Source organism: Meles meles, chromosome 3 (assembly GCF_922984935.1).
Source record: "Meles meles chromosome 3, mMelMel3.1 paternal haplotype, whole genome shotgun sequence".
Taxonomy (NCBI): Eukaryota; Metazoa; Chordata; class Mammalia; order Carnivora; family Mustelidae; genus Meles; species Meles meles.
This window is the reverse complement of record NC_060068.1, coordinates 2389940-2408554: the sequence shown is the minus strand read 5'-3', so window position 1 is coordinate 2408554 and position 18615 is coordinate 2389940.

Sequence of the window (18615 nt, the reverse complement as noted above, 5' to 3'; positions counted from 1 at the left end):
ATTGGGATTCTGGAGGGGGTAGAGGGAGGATGCCAGAAGGTCTATCTGAACAAATCATAGCTGAGAATTTCCCTAACCTGGGGAGGTAAACAAGCATATGTGTCCAAGAGACGGAGAGGACCCCTACCAAAATCAATAAAAATATAAAAACCCAGACATATAATAGTGAAGCTTGCAAATCTTAGCACCAAAGACACTATCCTGAGAATACATAGGGAGAGAAGTTTCCTTATGTATGGAGGGAGGAATATCACAATAACATCAGACCTATCCACATAAACCTGATAAGTCAGAAAGGGCTGGCAAGATATATTCAGGGTACTAAATAAGAACATGCAGCCACGAATACTTTATCCAGCAAGGCTGTCATTAAGAACAGAGAGATAAAGAACTTCCAGGATCGGCAGAAAATGAAATAATATGGAACCACCAAGTCAGCCCTGAAAGAAATATTAAAGGTGATACTCTAAGCAAAGAGATACTATAAGGAAATGAGAGCAACATAAACCATAAAGAAAGACAAAAAGACAAGTAAGAGAAGGGAGAAAGAAAGGAAAGAAAGAAAGAAAAAAAAAGAAAGGAAGAAGGAAAGAAAGAAAGAAAGAAAGAAAGAAAGAAAGAAAGAGAAAGAAAGAAAGAAAGAAAGAAAGAAAGAAAGAAAGAAAGAAAGAAAGAAAGAAAGAAAGAAAGAAAGACAATATACAGAAACAGGAACTTTACAGGCAATAGACTGGCACTAACTTCATATATTTCAATACTACTCTGAATGTAAAGGGGCTGAATGTTCCCATCAAATGACACAGGGTTTCAGATTGGATAAAAAAGCAGGATTAATCCATATACTATCTATAGGAGACACATTTTGAATCTAAATACACCTCTAGACTGAAAGTGAGGGGATGGAGAACAATTTACCATACTAATGGACCTCAAAAGAAAGCTGGGGTAGCAAACCTCACATTAGACAAAATACATTTTAAACTAAAGACTGTAGTAAGAGTTGTAGAAGGACACTATATCATACTACAAATGCCTGTCCAACAAGAGGATCCAATAATTGTAAATTATTATGCCCCCAACAAAGGACCAGCCAATTATATAAACCAATTAATAACCAAAATATAGAAACACATTGAAAATAATACATTAATAATAGGAGACTCCAACACTCCACTCACAGCAACAGATTGAGAGATCTTCTAAGCAGAAGATCAAGAAAGAAATGCGCTTTGAATGATATATTGGACCAGAGGGACTTCATAGATATATACAGAACATTCCACCCTAAAGGCACAAAATACTCATTCTTCTCAAATGTGCATAGAACTCTCTCTAGAATAGACCACATACTGGGTCATCAATCACATCTCAACCTATACCAAAAGTTTTAGATTATCCCCTGCATATTTTCAGACCACAGTGTTTTAAAACTGGAGCTCAACCTCAAGAAAAAAATTTGGAAGGAACTCAAACACTTGGGTGTTAAGGAGCAACCTACTAAAGAACAAATCGGTCAACCAAGGAATTAAGGAAGTTAAACAATTTAGGCAAACCAATGAAAATAAAAACACATGGGTTAAAACCTCTGGGATACAGCAAAGGCAGTCGTAAGAGGGAAGTACATAGCCATTCAAGCCTCTCTCAAAAATCAGAAAAATATAAATGCACAAACTAATCTTGCACTTAGATGACCAAGAGAAAGAATAGGAAATAAAGCCCAAATCAAGCAGGAGAAGATAAATACCAAGGATTAAAGCAGAAATAAATGAAATAAAAACCAGGAAAACAGTAAAACATATCACCAAAACTAGAAGATGATTCTTTCAATTAGTAAGATCAATAAACCTATGGTCAGACTTACCCAAAAGAGAAAGGACCCAAGTTAATAAAATCATGAATGAAAGGGGAGAAATCATGATCAATACCAGGGAAATAGAGACAATTATTAGAACTTATTACTAGCAGCTATATGCCAACAACTTAAGCAATCTGGAAGAAATGGATGCATTGTTGGAAACTTACAAACTACCAAGAATGAAACAGGAAAAAATAGTCATTTTGAATATTTTGAAATAAACAGCAAGGAAATTGAAACAGCAATCATAACCCCCCCCAAACAAAACAAAACAAACAAAACAAGAGCCCAGGGCCAGAAGTCTTCTCAGGGGAATTCCACCAAATATTTAAAGAAGAAATCATAACTATGAAACTGTTTCAAAAAATAGAAACAGGAGGAAAACTTCCAAACTCGTTCTATGAAACCAGCATTACCTTGATCCAAAAACCAAATAAAGACCCCATCAAAAAGGAGAATTACAGACCAATATCCCTGTTGAATATGTATGGCAAAATATTTGACAAGATCCTAGGCAACAGGATCCAACAATACATTAAAAGGATTATCCATCATAACCGGGTAGGATTTATTCGGGATGCAGGTGTAGCTCAACATTCACAAATCTATCAACATGATAGAGCACATTAGTAAAAGAAAGGACAAAAACCACATGATCCTCTCAATTGTTATAGAAAGAGCATTTGACAAAATATAGCATCCTTTCGTGATTAAAACTCTTCAGAATGTAGGGATAGAGGGAACACCCCTCAATATCATAACCATCTAGGAAAAGCACACAGTGGATATCATTCTTTTTAAAATATTGTATTTATTTATTTGACAGAGAGAGACAGTGATAGAGGGAACACAAGCAGGGGCAGAGGGAGAGGAAGAAGAAAGCTCCCCGCCAAGGATGGAGCCTGAAGTGGGGTTCAATCCCAGGACCCTGGGATCATGACCTGAGCTGAAGGAATATATTTAATGAATGAGCCACCCAGGTGCCCCAGTGAATATCAATCTTAATGGGGAAAAACTGAGATCTTTTCCCTTAAGATCAAGAACACGAAAATGATGCCTACTTTCACTATTATTCATCATAGTCCTAGAACCCCTAGCATCAGCAATCAGACAACAAAAAACAATAAAAGGCATTAACATTGACAAGTAATTCAAATTCTCTCTTTTCTCAGATGACACGATACTTTATGTGGAAACCCAAAAAAATCTCCAGCCGCAAATTACCAGAACACATACAGTAATTCAGCAATGGGGCTGATACAAAATAGATGCACAGAAATCAGTTGATTTTCTATTCTTTGTTCTTTACTAAAATGTAATTTTAGAAATGGAAAATTAGGAATTGATTACATTTACAAAAGCACCAGAAACCATAAGATACCTAGGAATAAATATAACCAAAGAGGTAAATAATCTATACTCTAGAAACTACAGAACACTTATGAAAGAAGTGGAGGAAGGCACAAGAAAATGGAAATAAAAACTCTCCATGCTCTTGTATTGGAAGAATAAACATTGTTAAAAGGTCTATGCTGCCTAGAGCAATCTACATTTTCAATGCCATCCTTATTAAAATATCATTGGATTTTTTCAAAGGGCTGAAACAAACAATCCTAAAATTTGCATGGAAGCAGAAAAGACTCTGAATCTCCATAGGAATATTGAAAAAGAACCCAAAAGCTAGGGGCATCACAATGCCTGACTTCATGCTATATTACAAAATGGTGATCACCAAGATAGAATGGCATTAACACAAAAATGGACCCATAGATCAATGGAAGAGAATAGAGATTCCAGAAATAGGCCCTCAACTCTATGGTCTACTAATCTTTGACAAACAAGGAAAGAATATCCAATGAGAAAAAAAGACAGTCTTTTCAATAAATGGTGTTGGGAAAATTGAACATCCATATGGAGAAGAGTGTAGCTGGACTGTTCTCTTATACAATACACAAAGATACAATCAAAATGGATGAAAGAACTCAATGGGAGACAGGAATCCATCAAGGTCCTAGAGAAGAACATTGGTGCTAAACTCTTTAACATGGGTCATGGCAACTTCCCTCATGACATGTTTCCAAAGGTGAGGGAAACAAAAGAAGAAAATGAACATTTGGGACTTCATCAAGAAATGGAAACAAACCAAGTGTTCTTTGATATATGAATGGATAAGGAGATGTGAGATATATATATATATATATATATATATATATATATATATAGATTTAGATATATAGATTTAGATATCTATTTACCTATCTATCTATCTATCTATCTATCTATTATGCCCCCCCAAAAAAGAGTTATTGCCAACTGTAATAACATGTATGGACCTAGAAGCATTGTCCTAAGTGAAATAGATCAGATAGAAAAAGACAAATACTGTTTGATTTCACTTATATATAGATTCTAAAACAAAACAAAAACAAAAACAAATGAATAAATCATCAAACAAACAAATGAAAACAAAAACAGACCCATCAATACAGGGAACAAACTTATGGTTACCAGAGGGGAGAAATGTCAGGGGATGGACAAAATGAGTGAAGGGGAATGGGAGGTAAGGCGTCCAGTTATTGAAGGAATAACTCACAGATATGAAAGGTAGAGCATACAAAATATAGTCAATGATATTTTAAAAGTATTGTATGGTGACAAATGATTGCTACACTTGTAAGCATAGCATAATATATAGAGTTGCTGAACCATTATGTTGTACACCTGGAATGATCTAACACTGTGTGTCAACCAAAATTAATTAAAAAGAGAAAGAACTAAAGAAAAAACATTGAGTTTTCCTTGTAGTGATTGTTAATGTTTTTAAGATAGTTAAAAAGTTTGTTTTACATCATCTCTTTTCGCTAAATTTTTAATCCAAATGTAGTGTCTTAAAAGGAGGAAAAAAATTTAGATTTGAAGAAAAAAAGGAATCAACCAGAAGTCAAAAATGCAATAAATGAGATTTGAAGCACACTTGAAGCAAAGAAAACAAGGATGGAAATAGCAAAAGAACAAATAAGTGGTATGGATGGTAAAAATAATGGAAATAATAAAGCTGAACAAAAGAAAGAAAGAATAATTATGGAACATGAAAATAGACATAGGGAACTCTGTGATTCCATCAAACACAATGACATCTTTTTTACAGGAGTAGCAGAAGAAGAAGAGAGAGAAAGGGCAGCAGAAAATTGTTTGAGAAAATATTAGCTTAAAATTTCCCAAACCTGTGAAAGGAAACAAATATCCAGATCCAGGATGTACAGAGAACCCCACCACAATAAACAAAATCATGTCAACATCAAGAGTTATTGAAATTATTTTTATTTATTTATTTCTTTAAAATTTTATTTTATTTCATCAGTGTACCAAGATTCATTGTTTATGCACCACACCTCGTGCTCCATGCAATACACACCCTCCTTAATAACCACCACCAGGCTCACCTTTCCCCCACAACCTACCTCTCCAAAACCCTCGGTTTGTTTCTCAGAATCCACAGTCTCTCAGAAGTCTCTCTGATTTGCCCCAATTCACTTTTCCTTTCCTTCTCCCAATGTCCTCCATGTTATTCCTTATGCTCCACAAGTAAGTGAAATCATATGATAATTGACTTTTTCTGGTTGACTTATTTCACTCAGCATAATCTCCTCCAGTCCCATCCATGTTGATGGAAAACTTGGATTTTCATCCTTTCTGAGGGAGGCATAATCTTCCATTGTATATATGGACCATACCTTCTTTATCCATTCATCTGTTGAAGGGCATCTCAGCTCTATCCACAGTTTGGTGATTGTGACCATTGTTTCTATGAACATTGCGGTACATATGGCCCTGCTTTACACTACATTGGTATCCTTTGTTTAAATACCCAGAAGTGCAATTACAGGGTCATAAGATAACTCTATTTTTAGTTTTTTTAAGGAATCACCACATTGTTATCCAAAGTCGATGCACCAACTTACATTCCAACCAACAGTGTAAGAGGGTTCCCCTTTCTTCACATTCTCTCTAACACTTGTTGTTTCCTGTCCTGTGGATTTTGTCCATTCTACCTGGTATAAGGGGATATCTCAATGTGGTTTGGATTTGAATTTCCCTGATGGTTAGTGATGATGAACATTTTTTCATGCGTCTGTTAGCCATTTGTATGTTTTCTCTGGAGAAGTGTCTATTATGTTTTCTGCCCATTTTTTGACGATTATCTGTTTTCACAGGTGTTGAGTTTGAGGAGTTCTTTATACATCTTGGATATCAGCCCTTTGTCTGTAGTGTCATTTGTGAATATTTTCTCCCATCCCATGGGTTGTCTCTTTGTTTTCTTGACTCTTTCCTTTGCTGTGCAGAAGCTTTTGATATTGATGAAGTCCCAAAAGTTCATTTTCACTTTTGTTTCCTTTGTCTTTGAAGACATGACTTGAAAGAAGTTGTTGTGGCTGATGTCAAAGAGGTTACTGTCTATGATCTCCTCTAGGGTTTTTATAGATTCTTGCCTCACATTGAGATCTTTTATCCATTTTGAGTTTATCTTTGTGTATGGCATAAGGGAATGGTCAAGTTTCATTCTTCTCAATTGATACAGAAAAAAAATTGACAAAATACAACATCCATTCCTGATTAAAACTCTTTAAAGTACAGGTATAGAGGAAATATTCCTAATCTTCACAAAATCTATCTATGAAAAACACGCAATGAATATCATTCTCAATGGAGAAATGTTGACAGCATTCCCTTTGAGATCACGAGCCCACACTTGCCACTCTTGTTCAACAAAGTACTAAAGTGATAGCAACAGCAATCACACAACAAAAAGAAATAAAAGGTATTCAAATTGGCAACAAAGAATTCAAATGCTCTCTTCACAGATGACATGATACTTTATATGGAAAACTCAAAAGATTCCACCCCCAAATTACTAGAACTCATACAGTGATTCAGTAATGTGGCAGGAATCAAAATTAGTGCACAGAAATCTGTTGGTTTCTTATACACTAACAATAAAGATATATATAGGGAAATTATAGAATCAATTCCATTTACTATAACACCAAGAATGATAAGATTCCTGGGAATAAACGTAACCAAACAGGTAAAGGATCTATACACAAGGAACTACAGAACACTTATGAAAGAAATTGAAAACGACCCAAAAAGATGGAAAAGCATTCTATGACCATGGATTGGAAGAATAAACCTTGTTAAAACACCTATAGTGCCCAGAGCAATCAATACTTTCCAGATCCATCCATCCAAATCCAAATTCCACTGACTTTTTAAAAAGTGCTAGAACAAACAATCCTGAAATTTTTATGGAACCAGAAAAGACCAAATTTCTAAGGAAATGTTGAAAAAGAAAACAAAACTGAGGCATCATGTTGCCTGATTTTAAGCTTTACTACCAAGCTGTGATCACCAAGACAGCCTGGTACTGGCACAAAAACAGACACATAGACCAGTGGAGCAGAGTAGAGAGCCCAAATATAGACCCACAACTATATGGCCAAATAACAGGAAAAAATATCCAGTGTAAAAAGACCATCTTTAAAATAAATGGTGCTGGGAAAATTGGAACAGCTATGTATAGAAGACTTATTGAAAGTAAATTAAAAAATCTTAAAGAAGAAAGACAAAAGAAGCCCCTAACTTACTAGGATATACCCATAGGGCTGTCTACAGATCACTCAATAAAACATTGTCAAGGGAGAAGAAGAAGATGATATATTCAATGGGCTGAATGAGAAAAACCTGAAGCCAAGAATATTCTATTCAGGAAGGCTATAATTGAGAATGGAAAGAGATATAAAGAGTTGTTCAGACACACAAAAAATACAGGAGTTTGTCACTACTAAACCAGCCCTACAGGTCATAATGAAGGGGACTCTTTGAGTGGAAAGGAAAGACCAAAAGTGATAAAGAAAGGAACAGAGAAAATCTCCAGAAAAAAAATAAATAAAACAAGCAACAAAATGGCAGTAAACACATTTATATATCTGCAAGTATATGGACTGAACACTCCAATCGAAAGATATTAGATGTCATTATAGATTTCTAAAAAAAGACCCATCTATCTGTTACTACAAGAAATCCATTTTAGACCTAAAGACACCTGTAGATGGAAAGTAAAGGTGTGTGGAACCATATGTCATGTTAATGGAAATGAAAAGAAACTGGAATAGTCATACTTATATAAGACAAACTAGATTTTTAAAAAGACTGTAAAAAGAGATGAAGGAGGGCATTGTATCATAATTAAGGGGCTTATCCATCAAGAAGATCTAATAATTGTAAATATTGATGTGCCTAACTTGGGAGCACCCAAATATGTAAATCAATTAATAAAAAACACACAGAAACTCATTGATAATAATACCATAATAGTAGAGGACTTCACACCCCATTTACATCAATGGAAATATCATCTAAGCAGAAAATTAGCAAAGAAACAATGTTTTTGAATGACGCACTGGGTCGGTTGGACTTACTGACATACTCAGAATATTTCATCCTAATCAGCAAAATACATATCCTTTTCAAACGCTTGTGGAACATTCCCCAGACTAGATCACATACTGGGTCATAAACAAGCCCTCAACAAGTACAGAATGATAGAGATCATACCATGCATATATTCAGTCCATAATGCTATGAAACTTGAAATCAACAACAAAAAATTGGGAAGGACCACAATACATGAAGAAAGCATTACCTGGAAACAAATGAAATGTTTTTGTACAATCTGTTCACCTCATTGATTATGTTAAAAATAAATACTTTATTCTTTCTTTTCTTTTCAAAAATTTTTTTAATTTAAATTCTAGTTAGTTAACACACAGTGCAATATTTCTTCCAGTGATTCCTCATTTACATGCAATACCTGGTACAGAAAAAACCAGAAAGACCACAAATACATTAATGTTTAAAAATAACCTACTCAGTAATTAAATAGGAAATTAAAGATGAAACTTAAAAAAAGTGGAAGGAAATGAAAATGAAAACACAAGAGTCCAAAACCACTGGGATGAAGCAAAGGCAGTCTGAACAAGAAAGTATATTCCAATTCAGATTTACCTCAAGAAACAAGAAAAATGTCAAATACATGCCATAGCCTTATACTGATAAGAGCTGGAAAAAAAGTAGAAAATAAAGCATAAAGCCAGAAAAAGAAGGGAAATAATGAGATAAGAGCAACAATAAGTGAACTAGGAACAAAACAAGCAAAAAACCAGTAGAACAGACTAATTACACTAAAAGATGATTCTTTGAAAGAATTTACAAAATTTATAACCTCCTACACAGACATATCAAAAAGAAAAGAGAAAAAAAATTATTGCATGGAGCACTGTGTGTGATGCAAAAATGATGAATCCTGGAACACTGAAAAAATTAAATTAAATTAATATGTTAAATAAATAAATATTTTAAAAAGTAAAATCATGAAGGAAAGAGGAGAGATCTCAAACAATAGCACAAAAAATACAAATAAGCAGGGTTGCCTGGGTGGCTCAGGTGGTAAAGTATTTGTCTCTGGATCTCAGTTGAGGTCTTGATATCAGCATTGTGAGTTCAAGCCCCACATTGTACTCCATGAAGGGCATGGAGCCCACTTAAAAAAGAGAAAAATACAAATAATCATAAGAGAATATTATCGAAAAATTTATGTCAACAAACTGGGCAATTTGGAAGAAACGGATGAATTGCTAGAAATATACAAACTATCAAAACTGAAACTGGAAGAAATAGAAAATTTGAACAGACCTATAAACAACAGCAACAATAACATTGAATCAGTAATCAAAAATCTCCCAAAAAACAAAAGTCCAGGCCAGATGGTTTCTCAGGAGAATTATATGAGACATTTAAAGAAAAGATAATATCTATTTTTCTAAAATTGTTCCAAAAAATAAAAATGGAAGGAAGAATTCCTACTCATTCTAGAAGGCCAGCATCACCTTGATTCCACTCTACTAAAAAGGGCAATTATATATCAATATCCTGATGAACATGGATTCAAAAATTCTCAAAAAGACACTAGAAAATCAAATCCAAAAGCATATTAAAACAATTTAAGATCATGACCAAGTGGGATTTATTTCTGGGCTGCAGGAGTGGTTGATTGGTATTCACAAATCAATCAAAGTTATACACCAATTAATAAAAGAGAGGAGAAGAATCATATGATCCTCTAAGGAGATGTAGAAAAAGTATTTGACAAAATACAGTATCATTTCTTGATAAAAACTTGAAGAAAAGTAGTGACAAAGGCAGCATACTTCAACAGATTAAAGACCATATACAAAAGATCCACAGCTAATATCATCCCCAGCGAGGAAAAACTGAAAGCTTTTCCTGTATGGTTAGTAGCAATACAAGGATATCAACTCTCACCATTGCTACTTAACATAGTACAGGAAGTCTAAGCCTTAACAATCAGTCAGCAAAAACAAATAAAAGCATCCAAATCAGCAAGGAGAAACTCTAATATTCACTATTCACAAACAGCATGATTCTCTATGTAGAAAACCCAAATGCTTCCCCCCAAAAATAATAGCAAGAACTAATACATGAATTCAGCCAAGGAGAAATATATAAAATCAACATGCAGGAATCCGTTGATTTCTATGCACTAATATTGAAACACAAGATAAAGAAATCTAGGAATTGATCCCATTTGCAATTGCACCAAAAATCATAAGACACCTAGGAATTAACCTAAACAAAAAGGTAAAAGATCTGTACTCTGAAAGCTATAAAACACTGATGGAAGAAATTGAAGAGGTCACAAAGAAATGGAAAAATATTACATGCTCATGGAATGGAAGAAGAAGCATTGTCAAAATGTCTATAGTACCCAAAGCAATTTACACATTTCATACAACCCATATCAAAATACCACCAGTAATTTCCACAGAGCTAGAACAAGCAATCCTAAAATTTGGATTGAACCATAGAAGTCCCCAAATAGCCAAAGCAATCATGGAAAAGAAAAGCAAAACTGGAGGCATCACAATCCTAGACTTCAAGCTATACTACCAAGATGTAGTCATCGAAACAGCTTGGCACTGGCACAAAGGCAACACAAAGAACAATGGAACAGAAAGAAGACTCCAGAAATGAACTCTCAACTCTATGTTCAATCAATCTTTGACAAAGCAGGAAGGAATATCCAATGAAAAAAGACAGTCTTTTCAACAAATGGTTTTGGGAAAACTGGACAGTCACATGAAGAAGAATGAAACAGAACCACTTTCTTCCTTTTTTTTTTAATTTCTTTTCAGCGTAACCGTATTCATTGTTTTTGCACCACACCCAGTGCTCCATGCAATACATGCCCTCCCTATTACCCACCACCTGGTTCCCCAACCTGCCACCCCCGCCCCTTCAAAACCCTCGGTTGATTTTCAGAGTCCATAATCTCTCATGGTTCACCTCCCCTTCCAATTTCCCTCAACTCCCTTCTCCTCTCCATCTCACCATGTCTTCCATGTTCTTTGTTATGCTCCACAAATAAGTGAAACCATATGATACTTGACTCTTTCTGTTTGACTTATTTCACTCAGCGGAATATCTTCCAGTCCCGTCCATGTTGCTACAAAAGTTGGGTATTCATCCTTTCTGATGGAGGAATAATACTCCATTGTGTATATGGACCACATCTTCCTTATTCATTCGTCCATTGAAGGGCATCTGGGTTCTTTCCACAGTTTGACGACTGTGGCCATTGCTGCTAAAAACATAAGGGTACAGATGGCCCTTATTTTCACTACATCTGTATCTTTGGGGTAAATATCCAGCAGTGCAATTGAAGGGTCATAGGGAAGCTCTATTTTGAATTTCTTGAGGAATCTCCACACTGTTCTCTAGAGTTGCTGCACCAACTTGCATTCCCATCAACAGTGGAAGAGGGTTCCCCTTTCTCCACAACCTCTCCAAAATATGTTGTTTCCTGTCTTGCTAATTTTGTCCATTCTGACTGGTGTAAGGTGATATCTCAAAGTGGTTTTAATTTGAATCTCCCTGATGGCTAGTGATGATGAGCATTTTTCATGTGTCTGATATCCATTTGTATGTCTTCATTGGAGAAGTGTCTGTTCAAATATTCTGCCCATTATTTGATATTATTATCTGTTTTGTGTGTGTTGAGTTTGAGGAGTTCTTTATAGATGCTGGATATCAACCTTTTGTCTGTACTGTCACTTTGCACTGTACTGTCAACCCATTCCCTGGGTTGCCTTTTTGTTTTGTTGACATTTTCCTTTGCTTTGTAGAAGCTTTTGATCTTGAGGAAGTCCCAAAAGTTCATTTTCGCTTTTGTTTCCTTTGCCTTTGGAGACATATCTTGAAAGAAATTGGCTGATATCAAAGAGTTTCCTACCTAGGTTCTCCTCTAGGATTCTGATGGATTCCTGCCTCACATTGAGGGTTTTTTTTTCCATTTTGAGTTTATCTTTGTGTACAGTGTAAGAGAATGGTCGAGTTTCATTCTTCTACATATAGCTGTCCAGTTTTCCCAGCACCACTTATTGAAGAGACTGTCTTTTTTCCATTGTATATTTTTTCCTGTTTTGTCAAAGATTATTTGACCCTAGAAGTGAGGGTCCATATCTGGGCTCTCTACTCTGTTCCACTGGTGTATGTTTCTGTTTTTATGCCAGTACCACGCTGTCTTGGTGATCACAGCTTTGTAGTAAAGCTTGAAATCAGGTAACGTGATGCCACCAGTTTTGTTTTTGTTTTTTAACATTTCCTTAGCAATTCGGGGTCTCTTCTGATTCCATACAAACTTTAGGATTATTTGCTCCAGCTCTTTGAAAAATACCGGTGGAATTTTGATCGGAATGGCATTAAAAGTATAGATTTTTCTAGGCAGTATAGACATTTTAACAATGTTTATTCTTTTGATCCAAGAGCATGGAATGGTCTTCCTTTTTTGTGTGTCTTCAATTTCTTTCATGAGTCAGAACCACTTTCTAACACCATCCACAAAAATAAATTCAAAATAGATTAAAGACTTAAATGTGAGACAGGAAACCATAGAAATACTGAAGGAGAACACAGGCAGGGCAACTGCTTTTGCCTCAGCAACAACAATGTCTTAGAAAGAGGCAAGGGGAAAAGAAATAAACATGAAATATTGGTACTTCATCAAGATAAACATCTTCTGCACAATAAAGGAAACAATCAACAATTCTAAAAAAAAACCATACTACAGAATAGAGGAAATATCTTCAAATGACATATCTAATAAAGGGTTAATATCCAAAATCTATAAAGACATTACTACACTCAATACCCAGAAACCAAATAACCCATTTAAGAAATGTGCAGAAGGCTAATTGAATTTTTAAAAATGGGCAGAATACATGATTAAACATTTTCCCAAATAAGCAGAAAGATAACTATCAGACACAAGAAGAGAGGCAAACATGATTCATCACTAGGGAAATACAAATCAAAATCACAATGAGATACCACCTCACACCTGTCAGAATGACTAAAATTAACAACACAAGAATTAACAGCTGTTGGTGCAAATATGGAGAAAGGGGATCCCTCTTGTACTGTGGAAGGAATGCAAAGTGGGGCAGTCACTCTGGAAAACAGTATGGGAATTTCCAGAAAAAAGTTCAAAATAGAGCAACCCTTGTGGTGCCTGGCCAGCTCAGTCAGTTAAGCATCAGACTTGGTCTCAGATCATGATCTCAGGGGCCTGGGATTGAGGCCCACATCAGGCTCTCTCCTCAACAGGGAGCTTGCTTGTCCCTCTCCCTCTGTCTACCTCTCTGCCTACTTGTGCTCTGTCAAACAAATAAATAAAATCTTTAAAATAAAACAGCTACCCTATGATCCAGCAATTGCACTACTAGATATTTACCCAAGGGATACAAAAATATAAATTCAAAGCTGCACATACACCCCAATGTTTATAGCAGCATTATCAACAACAGCAAACTTTAGAAACAGTCCAAATTTCCATAACGGATGAATGAAGATGTGATATCTATCATCTATCATCGATATAGTATCTACCTAATCTATCGTCTATGTATCTATCATCTATTATCTTTCAAAGAGAATAAAATATTGCTATTTTCAAGGATGAGGATGGAATTGGAGGGCATTAGGCTAAGTGAAATAACTTAGAGAAAGGCAAATGCCTATGATTTCACTTATATGTGGAATTTAAAAACAAAACAGATGAACATATAGGAGAGAAAAATGAAAGAAAAAAGACTTAGGGAAGCAAAACTTAAAGGAAACTTAAAGACAGAGAACATTTTGAGGGTTGACTTAGGGAGGTGGGTGGGGAATGGGTTAGATGGGTGATGGTTATTAGGAGGGTACTTGTTATGATGAACCCTAGGCGTTGCATGTAAATGATGAATCACTGACTTCTCCTGAAACCAGTTTTTCACAGTATATTAACTAACTACAATTTAAATAAAAAATTGAAAAGAAAAAATAAAATACTTAGTTTTAGCATAATCAGTGAGGTGAACACCTTGCACAACAAAAAGTACAAAATATTTCTGGAACAACACAAGGAAGATTTAGTGAAATAAAACATTCTTTTTATGGGTTGACAGACTTAAGATGGTGATACCAACAAAAGCAGTCTACAAATTTAATGAAATCTCTATCAAAAAGGTTAATTATCTTTTTTTTTAGAAATAGGAGACCCATTCTAAAATTCATATAACATCTCAAGTGACCCCACATAGGCAAAATAATCCCAGAGAAGAACAAAGCAGGAGGAGCCATACTTCCTGATTTCAAACTTACTACAAAGCTAATACAGTAAAAAGAGTTTGGAATTGGCAGGCACATAACCAACAGAATGGTGTAGAAATCCCAGAAATAAAAGCTTTTTCACAGCAAAGGAAACAGTCAACAAAACCAAAAGATAACTGACAGAATGGGAGAAGATATTTGCAAATATCATATCAGATAAAGGGCTAGTATCCAAAGTCTATAAAGAACTTATCAAACTCAATACCCAAAAAACAAATAATCCAATCAAGAAATGGGCACAAGACATAAACAGACATTTCTTCAAAGAAGACATCCAAATGGCCAGCAGACACATGAAAAAGTGCTTAACATAACTTGGCATCAGGGAAATACAAATCAAAACCACAGTGAGATACCACCTCACACCAGTCAGAATGGCTAAAATTAACAAGTCAGGAAACAACAGATGTTGGCAAGGATGTGGAGAAAGGGGAACACTCCTGCACTGTTGGTGAGAATGCAAGCTGGTGCAGTCACTCTGGAAAACAGTATGGGGGTTCCTCAAAAAGTTGAAAATAGAGCTACCCTATCACCCAGCAATTGCACTGCTGGGTATTTACTCTAAAGATATAAATATAGTGATCCAAAGGGGAATTTGCACCCGAATGTTTATAGCAGCAATGTCCGGAATAGCTAAACCATGGAAAGAACCTGGATGTCCATAAACAGATGAATGGATAAATCTGGATATCACACACACACACACACACACACACACACACACACACACACACACAGGAATATTATGCAGTCATCAAGAGAAAAGAAATCTCATTTGCAACAACATAGATGGAACTAGAGGGTATTATGCTAAGGGAAATATGTCAATCAGTGAAAGATAATTATATGATCTCTGATAAGATTTTGAGAGACAGGGCAGGGGGGTTCATAGGGGATAGGGAGGGAAAAAACGAAACAAGATGGGATCAGGAGGCAGACAAACCAAAGGAGACTGTTAATCTCATGAAACAAACTGAGGGCTGCTGGCAGGGGGGTAGGGGTAGAGTGGCTGGGTTATAGACATTGGGGAAGGCATGTGCTATGCTGAGTGCTGTGGAATGTGTAAGGCTGATGATTCACAGACCTGTACCCCTGAGGTAAATAATGCATTATATGTTAATAATAAAATAAATTTTGAAAACTCATATATATGATAAAATATTTTTTCAAAGAAGCAAGGGTCCTTGAGTGGTGAAAAGAGAGTGTTTTCAATATTGTTGGGAAAGGGGCGCCTGGGTGGCTCAGTGCACTAAAGCCTCGGCCTTCCGCTCAGGCCAAGATCCCCTCGACCTGGGATCGAGCCCTGCATCGGGCTCTCTCCTCAGCAAGGAGCCTGCTTTCTACTCTCTCTCTGCCTGCCTCTCTGCCTACTTGTGATCTCTCTGTCAAATAAATAAATAAACTCTTAAAAAATATATTGTTGGGAAAAATGGCCTGTCCATCTACAAGGAAAATAATGAGTTTAGACCCTTATGTAATGTCATTTGTCAGAATATAACAGAAACTGGAACAAACGTCCAAATATAAGCTTAAAACTATAAAACTTTTAGAAAAATATAGGAAAAAACTTAGGAAAGACATTGGATTTGATAATGTTTCTTAGAAATAACACCATAGACATAGACAAAAGATAACTGGAAAAATTAGATTAAAAATATGTGCATTAGTAATATCAAGAGAGTAAATAAAAATCCACAAAATAGGATGCTCTCAAGCCACATACCTGATAACAGGATAATATCCAGAATTTACAGTGAACTACTAAAATACAACACCACAAAAACAAACAACATAAATGTAATTTTTTATTTTTTTTTAATTTTTAAAGAATTATTTATTTGAGAGATAGAGACAGCGACAGAGATTGTAAGAGAGAGCGCAAGCAGTGAGGAGAGGAAGAAGTGGACTTGATCCCAGGACCCTGGGATTATAACCTGAACCACAGAAAGACACTTAACTAACTGAGGCATCCAGGCACTCCAATAACATGATTTTTAAAAAGAGGCTAGGACTTGCATGGATATTTCTCCAAAGATAAGCAGGCAAGAGCACATTGAAAGGTGGTCAACATCACTAGTCATTGGGAAAGAGACTAACATCAAATTAGACAAAACCCCACACTCATTGGAATAGCTCCTATCAATGGCACAGAAAGTAACAAGTGTCGACGAAGATATGGAGAAATTGGAACACTGTTCACTGTTGGTGGAAATGAAAAATGCTACAGCTGTTGAGGAACAGAGTATAAGATTTCCCACCAAATTAAACATGGCACTACAGTCTATAAAATATTGAAAGCAGCGTCTTGAAGATATATTTACATACTTATATTTATAGCAGCATTATAGCTAAAACATGGATACAATGCAAGTATCCATTGATAAATGGATAAGCCAAATGTTGTGTATACATACAATGGAACATTAATCTTTTTTTTTCTTTTTTAAAGATTTTATTTATTTGACAGAAAGAGATCACAAGTAGGCAGAGAGGCAGGCAGAGAGTGAGAGAGAGAGAGAGGAGGAAGCAGGCTCCCCGCTCAGCAGAGAGCCCGATGCGGGACTCGATCCCAGGACCCTGAGACCATGACCTGAGCCGAAGGCAGCGGCTTAATCCACTGAGCCACCCAGGCGCCCCAACATTAATCTTAAAATGAAGGAATTTCTGTAATATGCTGAAGCATGGATGAACTTTAAAAAAACATTATGAGCTAAGTGAAATAAGCCAGTCACAAAAATACAAATCCTGTATGATTTCACTTATACAAAACAATTAGAGTATCCAAAATCATAAAAATTTTAGGTATAATGATTGCCATGGGATGGGGGAAAGAAGGAATGAAGACTAATTTTTTTAATGGGTGTCAAATTGCAAATTTATGAGTCAAAAAAGTTCTGGAAATTGTGTTCATGGAAAATAATGTGTTTGAATGACATCAAATAGTATGCTTAAAAAATATTGAGAATACACACACACACACACACACACACACACATACATATCCCAACATAAAAACGGAAAATAGAAAAATTAAATGCATGTTAAGGTAGCATAAGTTGTAAGTTAATGATAGAAAAAAATATAATCAATAAACTCATGAAGAGTGTTGGAGAAAAATATGTGAGAGAAAGCAACCTCAATTTTAATCTCCACAACAGTAATTGATCTCACAGAGTCAGATTCTACATCTGTGAAAGATGAAAAGATAAAAGAAAAATATTTCACCAACTTTTAAAGGATTATATATATGTCATATATATCATGTATGTATACATATGTGATATAAACATAAAACATAAAATGCTATATATGTTGTAAATTTATATTTATTATATTATATATTATATATATTATATATCATATAATATATAATATATATATTATATTTATATATGTGTCATATATAAATACATATTACATATATAAATATGCATTTCATAAAACAAAAAGGCTACACAATTAATATATTTCACAGAAAATAATTAACAATAGTGAGAATTGAGTTTATTTTAAATATTGGTTAAGATTTTGATGCGTATTGGGGCACCTGGGTGGCTCAGTTGGTTAGGTGTTTGTCATCAGCTCGGTCATGATCTAAAGTCCTGGGATCAAGCACTGCATCAGGCTCTCTGCTCACTGGGGAGTCTGCTTCTTCCTCACACTCCCCCTCTTTGCTCTATCTCTAAAATAAATGGATAAAATATTTAAATAGATTTTGATGCATATTACATTTAATGATAAAAGGAGATTATTTAAAAGTAATGAAGAGAAAGCCAGAATAGTGCAACTAAAATATTGATTAGCTATTTTTTTTTCTTTTAGCTGTTTTAACCATATGCTTCTTAAAATCTCAAGGGGATTTATCAAAAGACACACCTTATCTTCTCCTCTAAGAGACATTTAAAAAACCAAGAGTGATGCCATTTTGCTGCTTCTCTTATATAAGCTTTATGTGGCCACACTTCATTTACCCA